Below are 16,777 nucleotides of genomic sequence, written 5' to 3'. Positions count from 1 at the left end.
ATATTAAAGAACACCATAAGGTAGCCACTCGGGGCTATACACTTGTTCTCTGTGCGGCATGAAAAAGCATTCGGACGAAAACAGCTGCTATGGCTAATATAACAAAAAATGGCAGAAATCCATTTATCAATGTAGGGTTATAGACTTTCTCTTTAAGGCCTGAGTGGGACAGTTCAGCTATGACCAAATTCTTCAGAATGAGTGGTGCATGTTGGTAGCAGTTAACGGAAAGCTAATGTGACAGACTATGACTTTAGTTAATTTATACTTGAACCTCAGACAAGACAGTCAGCAATTGTCATTTTTAGTATATTTACTGAGTTTTCAGGATGGAGCTGCTAAGTTCAAATGATTTCAGCTGCTTCACAAGGTTACAGGATTTTAGTGGGAATAACCTGCTAGCCCACCTAAGTTTTTTGTTGACTTGTTTATGTTTGCAGGCAGCATATTATTCCACTGAAGCTCATTTTTGGTCAGTATGCAAAGTAATTAAAACCTCAGAGAAATCTTCTGGCAGAGATAAGAACTTCTGAATCTGAGAGTTTCTCTAAATGCAGAGTTCAAGCAGGAAGTTCATATGCATCCTTCTGCACAAATAACACTACTGGATGCGTAACGCATTTGGTAGCTCTGCTGTATAGCAGAAGAGCAATGCACAAGAACATAAGACCAATAAGAGACAAGCGATGAAGAAGGCCACATGATGCCTAGCCACATGCACCTTTAAACGGAGCACTTAAAAATGTGCATTCCCCTTTACAAGAACTGCATAGTGCTCCCCTGTCAGATTGAGAAGGGTTGTACATGATCATGCCAGCTTAAATCTGAGTCTACCAGTCCAATCATCAAGAGCAGCCTTAAAGTTAGTCAAAGTAGTACTTTGTTTGACTGCCATCCAGTAGTTAGAACAGAGGACCAAAGCTCAGACTTGTTAATGAATTGCTTCCTGTGTCATAGGTGGCACTTTCATTTACCTACTTTGTGAACCTGAGCAAGTCACTTAACCAGGCAGTGTTTTGAGGCAATTGGGAATTTGGACTAGGCTCCATAATGATCTTCTGCACTGCATGTCTAGCAACTGGCTATGAATCTATGGACTATGAACCTGTAATGATAACTTCTTCCATATGCTTGGAATTCATTAAAAACTTCTGTCTCTCTCCAGTGAGTCTTTGTTTGTTTGTTTGTTTGTTTGTTTATATAGATTCTAGTCCCTAGTGAGATTGTTTGTAGAGCTACTGGACCACTGGGTTTGCAAAGAAATAGGAGATCATGTAGGACTGCTTATTTCATAATAACGTTAAAAATGAGGTCTACCCAATACTATATAGTTGATGGGGACCTTCCTCACATTCTCTGTCTTGGAGACAATGTGCATATATTTTTAGATATTATTCAATACTACAGTTTGAAATTTTGCTTTCTGGAATAGTGCATGCAGGTTTACCATTATCATAAAATGAAAATAATTATATCACAAAGTGAAAAGAAAACTGTTCTGCGTACAGTCAAAAAACTTTTTTATTTAACTGTGGAGTATAAAATCTTTTCAGTTGATATTTTATATGTTTTTCCATAATGATTATATACAACCCAAAATGTGAGAGCTGTACTGTCAAACATTTATTTTAAGAATTGTTTTAAAATGTTTTAACCTCATGGTGTGCTTTAACATGTTGCTCAAAAAAAGTGTTGATTTACTGCATATAAAACAAAAAGATATCACCATACCTCTCAACCTCTTAGCAGGAGAAATCTGGACAAAGCGTGACAAAATAGGGGGGACAAAGGTCTAAAATAGGGTCACATTTTAAATGTTGCTCTTATAAACTTAGAAAGCTGCTAGAATAACAGGGTTTGTGTTAGCAAATATTTTCTGAAGGATATGAAGTCTGAAACTCTGCATGTCATTATCTGGTGACTTTAATCCTCAGCTCATTCCAGTATTTTGCCAGAAAAGCACAAATTTTATGAGGAACAGGTCAAAAATATAAAGCAAAAATCAGGACATTCTACAAAAATCTGGACAGTTGAGAGGTATGGATATCATTGCAGAGGGAGACATTCATTACTAAATCTGATGCGAGACGTGCTTTAGATTTTGTAATTTAAGAATTCTGCAGTGTTATTTTAATACAATGCATTACAATACAAACTGTACAAAGCAGTGTTACTGTTCACATGCATTAGGCTGAAGAGTATGGCTATATGTTCATTATAATATATTCTGTACAAAATAATGTTATTGTCAGTGTAATAGTGAAGGTTACTGCCAAACCTGCAGTAGGAAAATGATGCTTCTTCATCCAGTCTGCATTACGCTTCACTAATCAAACTAGTGCTCTATGCACACAACTGTCATTGCTAGCGAATATATGGCAAATGGGTAATGTGGAACAGAAGTATGTTCTTCATAATATGTCTTATGAAAAAAAGTGCTGTTGTCAGGGAATATCAAAGCACATTGTTCGGCATGCCAGTAGAAATCTTTAGTTCCACATCAATTTTCAATTCATGTTCTTAGCATAAACGTCTGTGTGTATGGCATAAAGCAGTGATACCAATGCATCCATCGCAACATGTGTTGTAAAAAGGACAGCTCCTGCAATATGAAAGCACACTGTCAGACGTCAACGTGGAAATGTTTATGCCTCCATCTGCTCTATATTCATCTTTACTGTACAAATGTGTGTTGTGCATAGTGTGTCTGTTAGTGTGTATTGGGCAAATGGGTATCATATATACTCCTTATAATACGTGCTGAACCTGTAATATTTTAATTTGTATTACACAGATTAGGTTCATAGGTTCATAGGTAAGTAGTAGGCTATCTGCCCAAGGGGATCTATAAGCCTAGCCAGAATGTGCTGCCCCCTTAGATTAGTTCCCTGTGCCTCTGTCCAGCAGAGCCATTAGTTCCCTGTGCCTCTGTCCAGCAGAGCCACTGCAGTGATCCCTGGGTGAATTTTCTGTTTCCCATCCACTCGTCAAGGTTTCTCTTTAAGAGTGTTAGTGAGAGTTTCTGCCTAATGTAGATTGGAATCCTGTTCCAAAACATGGGGAGTCTCTGGGACAGAAATCTAGCCCTCCAGCATGTCCTATTTATCATTGTGGTGAGGTTTAGATCCCTAGAGTGTGTGGCTCTCAGGGATTTGTTTTTGTTTAGGTGGAGCATGTCCATCAATTCTGGGTTGGACATGGCCTTGTATGGCAGCCAGAGATCACCTCTGAGTAAGCGGTATGCAACCAAGTACAGCTGGAGTTTCTTCAGTCGGGCTGCATAGGGCATCTGTTTGAGGCCAGTAATCCTCTTGGTGAGGTACTTCTGTGGTCTTTCCAGCTATTGCAGGTGTCTTAAAAGGTACATCCCAAATGGGGCATTCTACTCTATGATGGGTCTGATGAGTGATGAGTAGAGGGGCACAATAACCTCTTTTGTTCTAGATGCAAACCCTTTTGTGATTAGGTGGGCCACATAGAAGAATTTTCTAACCACCAGTAATGTATATAGTGTGTCGTGTAAACGTGTACTGCTGTAGTATCATAATGTAGTTAGGTAGGGGTTTGAATCCTGCACTTGCCAGCTGTATGTGTCTCTCTGGGGAGGACCAACCTTTTCTGGGAGGGTGGCCTAATGGTTAAGGTGTTTGCCTTACAAACACAAGGTCAAGGGTTTGAATCTCACAGGGGATAATTGGCTAGTCTTAAAATGACTCGCAAGGGCAGTTAGCCTAGTACTAATCTATGAACCTCCTCTATGAACCTATGAACCTTGGCAATATGATTATCAAAGGAGAGATTGCTATCTACTTGGGTCCCCAGATCCCGTATTACATTTTCTGTATTTAGGGGACTACCACGTATGTGGTAGTTTGCAGGTATTTTGTTTTTTCCAAAGGGGATGACTATGCACTTTTTGGCATTTAGCTTGAGGCCATGATTTTGACACCAGGTATCCATCTTAGTGAGACCCTTCTGGAGGATGTCTGTATCAGCTGGAGAGTCAATTATAGCCCCAGTTTGCAGTCGTTAATGAACCTGGTCAGCCATAGTCCTCCTGTGCTTGCCTGTACCTCTGAGAAATATATACAGAACTGGAGGGTTCCCAGGACTGAGCCCTGGGGGACGTCAGTTGTAACCGGTTTAGAGTCAGACCTAGAGCCTGCAACTTTCACTGGGTGGGTTCTATCCATGAGCCAATTGGCAATGAATCTCATGATGTAGGGGGTTATGTTCAGGCTGGTGAGCATGTCTATAATACCAGAATAGGGAATGGTGTCAAAAGCCTTTGTGAGGTCTAAGTAGGCTGTGGGGACCTCCTTTCCCTCATCTAAAGCCTTGGTAATTGTCTCAAAGAAGTCCACCAGGTTTAGGAGGCATTATCTGCCCTTAACAAAGCCAAACTGGGTAGGGTCCAATGTTTGGATGTTCCCAATGTCTCTGTTAATGAGTTCCATGATGATGCGCTCCATAACCTTCCAGACCAGGCTAGTCAGGTTTATAGGGCGATAGTTCCTGGGGTCTGTTGTGGCTCCACCCTTGTGGAGTGGGATAACTTTTGCTGTGCACCACTTTACGGGTACGTAGCCTGTAGAGAGGCTGAGTTTGAACAGTGTGTTTAGTTAGATGAGGGGTTAGTTCATTTTGGAGTTCATGTAAGACACAGCCTGGGACACCATCCGGTCCCATTGAAGCTGTAATTTTGGCTTTGGATAGGGCTGTTTTAACCTGTGTGTCAGTGATTGCCGGGACACTACATTCTTCTGGTATGGTTATGGGCCCTTTAGGGGGTGAGAAGGGGGTGAAGTTTGTACTAATCCTGTCTGCCAGAATGTTGGCAATATCAGTCGGTTCAGTGTATTTTGTGCCATTCTGCACTAACTCAGAGCAGATCTGAGACTTTCCACTTAGGTTCTTGACATAGCTGAAGAATGCTTTGTGGTTATCTTTGGAGTCCTTGGCAATTTTTCTTTCGAAGCTCGCCTTGGATGATTTTATGAGGGACAGTAGTTTCTTGCTGATACTAATCAGGAATGTCTTTCCTTCTTGGTATTTTACTCTTCTCTGTACTAGTTTCCTCCTCCTTCTGTTGTATAGCTTGTTCATGGTACGTGTCCACCAGACTGGTTTCCTTTTCTTGGAGGAATGAGTCTTGGTTTTGTTTGGGATAGCACTATCCATGCATTTTTGCAGGTGCTCATAGAGTGTCTTTGTAAGGGATTCAGCAGCTTGGACAGCATTGTCCTTTAGCATGGGGGCTGTGAACCTTTCCACCTTGGTCTTGAGTAATGTAAAGTTTGCTTTTGAAAAGTTTTTCATGGTGGTTTCCTTGATTGGGGGTAGGGGAGGAATGAAGATATCCAGAATGATTATTCTATGGTCTGACCTAACCAGCGAGGGGTTGACCTTCAGTGTGGAACACAGGTCGCCCATGTTGATGATGACCAGGTCCAATATGTTGTCACCTCTGGTGGGGGTGTTGACCAGTTGATCTAGGATGTTCGAGTTTATAAATTCTAGGAAGTGTTGGGCAAGGGAGTTAATACTTGAGTAGTTCTCCCAGTTAATGTTTGGGTAATTGAAATCACCCAATATTAGGGTGTTTGGTAGGACTTTCATATTTTCCACTGTCTCCAGAAACGCGGAATGGGGGTCCTGGGTCATGGTGGGTGATCTGTAGCAAGCTACAATCTGAATTGCATTTTTGCCAATTATTAGTTGCACATGGATGATCTCTGAGGCATTGTACTGCACTACTAACCTGTAGGTGTGCGTATCCTTGATGAATATGCATATACCCCCACCTTTTGTTTTTCAGTCCGGGTTCTGTAGCCGAAAAGTATGATATGAGTTATAGCGTGGTAGTGGTGGGGTGCTCCCTGGAGCCTTAAACCAGGTTTCTGTTACTGCACAGATATCGATGTTCTCCATACCGAGGAGTGCCTCGAGTGCATGGATTTTGAGATTTAGACTTCTTGCATTGAGTAGCATTACCCTTAGTTTTTGGTTACTTGTACTATTTATGGTGGTGGGTTTGTCTTTTGAGCCTTCCTAAAAAAGGCACTATGGGTGTGTCAATTACTTGGCCAGTATTTGAAAGCCTAAGGGTGACAGTTGCAGGCCATCTCTTGTGAAGCAACGTGGCTTGTTGAGCATGTCATCCCTGGCATACAGATACTGGATGCCCTTTGAATGACACCAGAAACTTAGCCAACTGCTGAAACTGATAATTTTGTCTTTATACTGTGGCATCATTCTTGGTGAGGGCAGGATGCTACTCAGGGTCATACTGGCCTGGGCTATGTGATCAGTGGAAGTCACACAGTAACCCATCACCTTGATTCCATCAAAACTATTTAATGTAAAACTGAATAAAGCAAACCTGTAAAGTTAAAATATAACTACATGATCATACCTAAGGATACTTACTTACGCTTGACCTCATGATCAAACCCCACTATATCTGGGAAGCAAGTACACATCTGTTTTTCCAACTGGAGAATGCTAGAGCAGAGTATTCAGCTGCATTGTTATAGATTTCTGCATTTAGAAATGGTTTGCCACTAATATAATGAGAAAAGAGGTAATGCTATTGTGCTGAGTGGAATTTGCTGTTGATTATAAGAGCAGTAGGTTATTGACTGGTTTGTGTGCTCTATTTTTTTTATAGGTTCATAAATTAGTACTAGGCTAACTGCCCTTGGGGGTTATTATAAGCTTCTTCAGTTAGCCCACATCAGACTCAAACTCTGCACCTTGCATTTGTAAGGTAAGCACCTTAACCATTATGCCAAGTTCCCATATTTTTTAATTTCAGTGTCCTCATGGGTGTTGTTAATCTACTCTGGTGGGCAGTAACTACATGAGTGGACCAGGCATACCTACTCAGACTCAACCTCATAACCATGTCCCAGCTACATTTGAAAAAATACATGTTTCCATTTTACCACTTATAGTTCATTGAAAATTATTGTAAGCACTTTTTTGTGGTGTCATAGGTTTTTGCATTTTAGAACTGGTTTAGCAAGGTACACTAATGGTGCAGTTGTTGTTTTGGGTGAAATTTACTATTGTTTTCAAGATGTGTATGCTTTTTAATTGGCCTGTGTGCGCTGATTTGTTTGTTTAAACTAATTGTGTCTGCAGATATCATCACACAACTCCAGTGGGCTATGCCTACATGAGAATGCCTAAGGATACCTACTCAGATATGACCAAATAAACAAGCCACTCAGCATTTGTTAAGAGTTGCATAGTACATAGTGTGGTCGTACCCTGTTCTGAACTATTTTTGACATTTCCAAGTGTTCGCACACTGCACGGTTCTGTATGGTATAACATTCTATGATGCTGCATTTCCTCTGAAACTCACCAAGTACTGAAATGAGCAGAATCAGCATTCGGCCACGCATAGTTGAACATGGTCATTCACTGCGCAGGTTGCTGAATGCAGTTTCAGATTGCTGAGTAGTCAGTGATTATACTTGTAGACAGTAACCGTTTTCATTTGGTGCAGAGTTCTGCTTTTGGTGTAGCTATACTGTACACTGTCTCATTTCACAACCTTTGTCAGCTGTGGGTATCCCAAACCTAGGCGTAATCATCACTGTAATCTGTAAATTGCCCCATCACTGTGCTAAGCTGCTGCTGTGGCATCCAAGCCAAACTAATATTCACTGTTTTAGTATCCGTAAGTTGTTGCTGTTGCCTTTACAGGCTTTTGTATTCATCAGTTGCTTTTTGCCTGATGTGCACATTCTGAGCCTAAGTCCAGGCGTAATTATTACCTGTGCCTCACTCCTTCAGTTATACAATGTTGCTGTTGTAGCATCTCAGCCAGATTGTTAGTCACTGTTATAACTGTTTATAACTTGTTGCTGTCACCTTTACTGATGCTTGTATTAACCAGCTGTTGCTATTGTTCATACATATTTGTAACTGTGGTACGTTTGGCTCATTGTTCTCCCACTGTGTACAGATCCCTTCTGATGACTATACTTCATTAGTACTTTCTTTTTCACCAGACACAAAACATCATGAGGTTGCAGTTTCCTACACCTTCTGTCACCAGACTGATGGCACAAGGCACACAGAGTCAGTGTAAGAACTGCCTTATGCTTTACTGACAACTGTTTGATTCTTCTGGTAGACAAATTTGCATTTGAGAGGTGTAAGCATCTACTAACCTTGAAGGCCGGCCTCTCTTTTAAAATTATCGGGTGTACACAGCAAGTTGTCAGCACTGATACCTACCTCACACAACAAATGACTACCAAGCCCTAAACCAACAAATATGTCTTTTTTATGCTGAGGTGCTTAAAAATATCGCTGCCCAAACTGCAAAGGCCTCTTACGTGAAGGCTGGGTATACAGGATACTCAGTACCCCACTAACAGATTAACAACATTCATAGACCCTGCAGACAATAAAATTACAAAAGGTGTGGGGGGGGGGTCACTCAACTGAGAAGCCAATGCACTAATAGCAGAAAGGTTGAGTTAACACATCTGGTAATAACTTAGTCATAAGTGACTCCATCGTGATGCACACAGAAGCACCACCGACCAAGCTTAGCAAGTACAGTATGATGGTTAGCTGCCTCTCAGGTGCCAGGATGTAACATGTTATTAGGACCCTCAAGTCCCTTCACCCTAGGTACACATATGACTTGGTCATTGCACATGTGGGAGTGGATGACTTGAGGCACACTTTCTTGGATCACATGATGAGGGACATGATGGAACTCTCAGAATATGTCTGACGTTGATATGAAAATAGTCTTGAGCCGCATTCTACAATCACCAAGAATGTTGCCACAATACAGACAAAAGAAAATTGACTTTAAATATTGGCTTTGTTATTGGATATAATGGGTCCAATATATATCATCATCGAACAAAAAGATTTAATTGCTGGTAATGGCCAACATTTCCTTCCTTGTGGCTTCTGGCAAAAAATATTTTCATCCCCCAAAGTGGCTTTCTTGGCAGGGTTAGTTTCTCCAGAAAGCCTACATACTTAAACAAAATCAAAGCTATATAAAGGTAGCACTGCTGAATGCTAGAAACCTAAACAAAAAGTTATATTCCTTACAGACATTCCTGACCCTGAAAATACAGATATCTGTACAGTTACTTAAACATGTTTTTGTGAAGTGCAAGCACCCCCAAAGTGCAGGCTTTAAATGCCAACCACTCTTTCAGACCCACATCCGAAAATTATAGTGTTGTTGGAGGGGGTGGGCGTGTCAATATGTCTAAGAAAACAAATTGCCACTAGTCTGTTAGGGCAGGACAATAACATTAAAATCCTCCATCTCCTTCTTACAATCAGTAAAATCCTGAACTACATGATGGCCACTCCACTATACCCCCCCCAAGTCACCTATAGCCAATGAGGCATATCTAAACAAACTAACATCCCTCCCCACTGAGCCTAACACTATTCTTCTGGGAGAATTCAACTATCCCTCTGTTAACTGGGCAGCTGTACTACCACCAGTATGCACAATGATTCCCCCACTTCATAAATGCTAGCTGTGTAACCCAGCTAGGTCATGCCCCAACTTGGGTCTCACAAATATTACATCAAATCTTCAGTATAACCCAAATATGGCCAACACCTACAGTTATCCTATCAATGGTCAAATTAAGCCATGCCTCAGTGGTATTCACTACGAGGTTAAAACCTGATTTATCACCAAATTATTCTGTCTTGAGTAACTGTTCTAAGGCAAACCTATTCTAGCTGACTGAGGACCTGATGCAATTTAAGAATCCACTGACTCGCATGGCCCCATGTGTTACACTGCCACTTCTGTGACCCACCTTAAAGGATCCTTTCAGGTGTCAGTTCCCATCAAACACAAATCCAATCCAAGTTTATGAATACGCCAGCATGAAGAAACCCAGGTCCAAACAAACCGTACAACGAGAACGAAACTCATTGCCCAGAATAACAAGCTTAATACTCAGACCGCTGTGGGGTGAACGCAAAACGATCAACAAAGAACTCCTACAAAACCAAGTATGAACTGACGATTCCCACCTATGAAGAGGACTACTGCAAAGCCTTTCTTCATCTCTCAGAAACCTTAGAAACAATGGCCAGTAATGTACTGAGATAAAACATAACAACACATACACATTCCCTAAGGACATTGCAAGCCTGCTAGTGGACAAATTCAAACTTCAACCCCCATCTCCTCCTACTACCCCCATATTAACATGACCACAATCCTTCCTCAAGCAACTGCTGCATGGATGCTTTGAAAACTGACAGTGTTATTAGGAACCTAGACACTTTCTTTGACAATGAACTATCCTTTGAACACCACATCCATTGTTATTAGAAAATCTTTTTCACCTTACCAGACTGATCACCATGGGTATATCATCAAAGTCTAAGGAAGTCATCATCCCTCTAGACTATAATGCCCCTTTTAGTATGTACTTGACTAAATATATGGCACAGCTTGACATATTGCAGCATCATATAGGTTCATAGGTTGGTACTAGGCTATCGGCCCTAGGGCCTATACAAGCCTAGCCATAACAATTCCCTAACTATTTCTTCCCACAGAATTTACTTCCCTAGACCCCTGTCTAGCAGGGCGACTGACGTGATCCCCGGGGTGAATTTCCTATCTCCCATCCAATTATCAGGGTTCCTTTTGAAGAGGGCCATAAAGGAGCTCTAGTTGACATGTATGGGCAGTCTATTCCAGAACCTGGGGAGTCTCTGGTTTAGGGATCTATCCTTCCAGCAGATTTAGTTCATTGTGATGACAAGGTTTAGATCCCTGGAGCATGTGTCTCTGATGGATTGGGATTTCTTTAAGTGTAGCATGTTGAACAGCTCTAGGTTTGACATGGCCTTGCATGTTAAGCAGTGATTGCCTCTGAGTAGACGATATGCGGCAGAGTATAAGTGGATTTTTTTTAGATGGTCAGCATAAGGCATCTGCTTTAGGCCTGTGATTCTTTTAGTGAGGTATTTCTGCGGCCTTTCCGGTTGTTGCAGATGTCTTGAGAGGTACATACCAAACTGGGTGTTGTGTTCTATAATGGGTCTAATGAGGGATTAGTACAGTAGGACAATGCCCTCTTTTTTTCTAGATAAAAAAGCCCTTAGTGATGAGGTGTGCCACATAGAAGGATTTCCTGACTGTTGTGGTGATGTGGTTATTGAAGGTGAGACCATTGTCCACCTGTGTCCCTAAGTCTCTTATCACACTTTTGGTGTTTAGTGGACTGCCACCTATGTGGTAATTCACGGGTACGTGTTTTTTTTTTCAAAGGGGATAACTATACTTTTCTTGGCATTGAGCTTGAGCCCATGGCTCTGGAAACAAGCATCTGTTTCTGTAAGGCCATTTTGTAGAATATCCAGATTATTTGGGGATTCAATAATGGCTCCCAGTTTGCAGTCATCTGCAAACTTTGTTAGCCAGAGTCCCTTAGTGTTGGCCTGTACTTCAAAGAATTAGATTCCAAACAAGAGCAGTCCCAGGACTGAACCACGAGGTACTCCACTTGTCAGTTGTCTGGAGCTGGATTTGGAGTTGGCTACTTTTATAGTGTGGGTTCTGTCAGTAAGCCAGTTGGCAACCCATCGAGTGATGTAGGGATTACTGCCCAGCTTAGTAAGTTTATCTATGATTCCAGTGTGGGGGATGGTGTCAAAGGCCTTGGCAAAGTCCATATAAGCTGTTTGGACCATCTTACCCTTGTCCATGGCTCTGGAGACTGATTCGAAGAAGTCAATCAGGTTCAGGAGACAAGATCGTCCCTTCACGAGCCCAAACTGCATGGGGTCCAGTGTTTGAAGGTTGCCAATGTCTTTGTTTATAAGTTCCATGATAATACGTTCCATGGCCTTGCAGATCAGGTTCATCACACTGATGGGGCGGTAGTTCCCTGGATCCAAGGTAGATCCCCCCTTGTGGAGTGGGATAACTGTAGCTGTGCGCCACTCAGCGGGCACAAAGCCTGAGGTGAGGCTATGATTAAACATGACACTTAGGTGAGGTGCCAGTTCATTTTCATATCCTCACTAAGAGAAACCGCTACAGAGATTGCCTTAAAGCATTCTCTCTTTCTTTGTCTCTCTTTCTCGATTTTTTTGCTCAAACAGACTCTTGAGAGGGGACCTCTGCCAGGCCTACAGAGCCTCAAAAGACTTAGCCTTATGTGATCTGCACCTCTGGAAAACAAACAACATCCTTGACACCCACTCAAGGTAGCTAACCTTCCAGTGTAGCATAAAAAGGACCTGCTGGTGAGACCGATCTCTCTCTCTCTCTCTCTCTCTCACTCTCTTAGAGAATTCTTATTTTATGGAATAAACTCTCCCTTATAGATGTAAAGTAAAACAACTCCCTGACCATTTTAAGTGTGTAAATTCATCCTGAGTCTGATTCCTCAGGCCCTGATTGAAAGAGGTCAGTAAAATGTTAGTTATTTGTATCATCAAATACTGACAAAAGGGATCTTGTGGTTACGCTACAAATGAGGTACTGGGTCACCTGTGTAATATCAGCCTATGAACATATGAGCCTATTAATGCTTCACAATGCATTTAAACATGTCTTCCTTTAAAATACAGCAAACTACTTTTTGACATTTTAGAATGCAGTATAGTTTCACAATGCTGACTACTTTCACAGACATACTTCAGCAGTTTCTTTTTGCAAACACCTTCTGAGTTGTTTCTTTGCACTTCTGCATTTTCTGGTACTTTTTGTGCAGTGTATAAATATGTTCAAGCACTGCACCTATGAGGAAATATAACAAGTGAGGAAAAAAAACAAGCAGTTAAATGACAAACAAGCAAAGCATGACAGTTGGGTCAGTACAGCTTATTTTCCATGTAACTGACAAGGATTGCAACTGGATATGGGGTATTACTACTGTCTTAAAGGATACAGTCCTGCCCTTCTGTTTTACATTATGTTGTCATGCACTAAATCATTTTATCTTTTATCCCTTGAATGTGATGAGTGTGTTACTACACTGCATCATAACCTGGTAATGGAGTCATTTTCAATAATGCTGCTGAGACAATTTCTTTTTGTATAGGATACAGATGCAAGTATTTCTTGCTCAGCTTTTGCATGACATTATTATTTATCTAATTTTCCTAATAAGAAAGATTATCTAGTATCACTACAGCTGCATTTGACATCTGTTTGACTATTACTATTTAATGATTAACAATTAATGAAAGTTTGCAACATAGAAAGTAATATACAAGCTAAACTTCATATAATCAAATCTGCAGTACAGCACATATATACAAGATACAACATCTGTTCCTATCTTCCCTTCTGCAGACAGCATACAAAGTAAAAGTAATATGCATGTTCTAACCCTTTGACATTTGCAGATATATATGTACATTTTACATAGTAAGTATTTGCATTTTTTTATTCTCTACTCATGTGATTTAGGAATGTTCCCAATAGAAAATTACTGTTAAATGCATGTTTATGAGACTTCTAATAATAGAACCATTCAGTGTCATTACAATACATCAAATTATGTATCAGTGTGTGACCCTTTGTTTCAGTGTGCTGTGACCCTTTCATGCTAATGATATCTTAGTAACAGGCTTAAAGTTCTAAGAGCTGATGTGAAGTCTTATAACTTAGTTTACATCTGCCTTTTAGAGGAATTAATTCCAATCAATGTAAATATTCATTTATATTGATAATTATGCTTTGATAGAGATATAAATTCTATATAAGTACTATTTTATTTTACCTGATGCCCTTTTAGCCAGGCATTGCATTTTCTTGCAGATTTTTTTGGGGGGGGTTTGTCAATTCCTCTTATGTTTTCAGCCACTAACATTCATATAAAAGATTGTTCATACATGTTTCTCTGAAACAATTTTGTAAGCTGGTCTGTCAAATTTGCTTGAGATTCCAGTGCTATAACAGTTCCCTCTGAAGAGACATGAGGACTCATGGTTTTGTTTTTGTTCAGTTGATATCATCAATAATCAAGCTTCATTGGCTCGGAGCATTTCATAAATTGTACTATATCCTCTACCTGATGCATTTGGTCCACTGTAAACATATGCACTGCTTGATGATTTACACACTGAATTCCACATTTGATGGCAATGATTATTAGGCATCCACAATCTAAAATATCAACTATAGCCAGTATAAGCTGCATTATTTGTTTCTCCCTAGCCATTGATAGGACCACTCAGCCAAGAAAAACATGTTTATTTTTGTATTTGTGCTTTTTGATCAGTTTCCTCAGTTTGAGATGGCTCCTAATTTTAGGTTCATTATCAGGAATATAAGTACAACATTCCCCTCCCACCAATGTACCTTTACTAGCAAGAACAAAATCTAATGTCATGTTGTTCTGTAGAACCACAGTTGCCATGGCAGTCATTTCTACAGTAACTATATATTGTCTTAAATGTAACATTGCTTAATTCCTCTAATACTACTGTCAATATTTAAATTTCCCAAATTGCCTTCCCTGCTCCATAGAATAGAAAGATTGATCTCCTGTTAGGGTATCCTGTCCTACATCCATTGTTGCTATGTCAGTATGTCTTTGTAATCTAATATTTCTAATACTGTAATTAGGCAATCTTGAAGTGTGTCTAATGGATGGAATTACATGCCTGAAGTAACACAATTTACTCCAATCCTGAGGAAGCCATTTGCAGGCTTTCTTTCCACATATGTAATATATGTATGCCTGAACTGGAATCATCCATTTAACCCAGTTTTTAATTCTGGCTTTTTTAAATATCATACAAGTTTCATTATTACAATATTCATAACATTGTTCAATGGTATTTGGAGTAGCATAGATTATGTTACAAGAACTGTTCGCAACAAACTGGTAAGTATTCTTTCCTTCTCTCTGTAAACAAATATCAGCAGTCACATTCATATGTACAAATCTTTAAGAAGCCTGTTTAGTTTGTTTCTTGAATTGAGTCACTTCTTTGGACCCAGTCTTGTTCTGTCAGGTTTAACATTTTTAGAAGAGTAAATGGCATGGGTTATAATGGAATTATGCTTTTCACGTCTTGTGGAATTTCAGTACATCTCTAATATTGTTTGGCATTAAAAGTTTCTGAGTACATTTGCAGAAAACTGGCGAAGGTGTTGAAATTCACTTTTCCTTGTGTTGGGAAGTAGAAGTTTATCACAATCACAATTGATATCAGGATTTTCATGGTTCAGTCCTTTCTTCATGAAATTTTCTGTAAGAGAAAAGAATCACATTCTTATTAGTTTTATCTGATATTGTGCCCCTCTATCCCAATATTTATCAGCATCAGTTATTACATTCATAACTGAATTAATCTCCACCCTCCATTCTACTCTTTTAACATGTTCTTTATGAATCCAACCATTTTTTTGTGGTTGGTTTTTATATGGCTGGACTTGTACAGCCAGTAGCCTCACTTTAATAATAACATAGGGCCCTAACCATTCTGAGACCCATTTGCTTGTGTTTTCAAACTTGCAGCCCATTAAAAGATCTTTTGTTTCAATTGTAATTCCCTCATTTCCCAAATCTCATTTTGCTAAGACTATAGGTTTGTCCAGTTTCCCAGATTGCCCCTTTTAACCAGCTGATTTGGTCTTGAAACTGGCTTCACAAGTTTGTTTCTTCTAAAGGAACACCATAAGGGACTTCTTCTCCTTGTAAATTCATACATCGACCTGTCGTTAATTCATGAGAAGTTACTTCACATCCCTGAGGAGAATTTTGCATCTTAATCAAAATGTTGGGTAAATGTTTTACCCAATGATTCCCATACTCAGAAATCATTTTCTTTAATCCGTCCTTCAGAGTTCTATTAGCACTTTCAACTCTCCCAGAACTCTGAAGATGTTAAGGAGTATGAAGCATTTGTTTAATTCCCAAAATGTATTTATTTTATTCATTTATTTATTTTCCATTTGTTTACCGGGAGAGACGTTCATTTTCGGGGGAGACCTGGGCAGAAAATCTCCACCGTGTTTAGTACAACAAATGCAATAAAGCACAGGTAAATTAAAAACAAAGTAATATCTGCATAAGATAAATATACAATAAAGTACATGAACATACAATACTGTTGGGCATTCCATTCAGATATTTGGTTACAATTAATATAATGGTTAATAGAATAAATGAACAAAAAAGCCAGCACCTTGACAGCACGAAGCATAAAGATTTATTTAGAACCCTACCGGTTTCAGCATAAAGCTTTCATCAGTGGTACATCTCAAATAGCAGTACAAATCCTGCAATAAATACTTAATCTAATTAGGTGTCCATGACATCATTTCCTGTCCAAAACAAAACAAAATTATTCTGATACCAAATCCTAGGCACATAAAACCAATGTGGAACCACATAAAAGTCTATGTGGAATAAAACTTTTGTCCCACTTGGTACTTGTCCTTAATATTTTAATATGCTGTTTATAGTTCACTGTTTAAGAACTGTTATACTCTTATGTAAACCACAATGTACTAAGTCCTACCTAATGGTATCCAGCTCACGATAGGAAGGGAAAATGTTACAATTTATCATTTAATCCAGGTGGGAATAGACCACCCAATTTTACAATCCATTTCCTTTCCTTCATGTTTAATATAATATGCCACCCTGTTTTGAAGGATCTATTGCCTGATATTTTGCCAATAACTGTAAAAGAGAATTTTGCTGTATGGTGAATCAGTGAATGTCTATAAAGAGCATTGGTGGCTCTGGCATTCCTAATATCCCCTAAATGTTCTGATATT

Source organism: Protopterus annectens, chromosome 5.part1, assembly GCF_019279795.1.
Source record: "Protopterus annectens isolate FY-2018-M chromosome 5.part1, PAN1.0, whole genome shotgun sequence".
NCBI lineage: Eukaryota > Metazoa > Chordata > Ceratodontiformes > Protopteridae > Protopterus > Protopterus annectens.
This window is presented reverse-complemented; position numbering follows the sequence as displayed.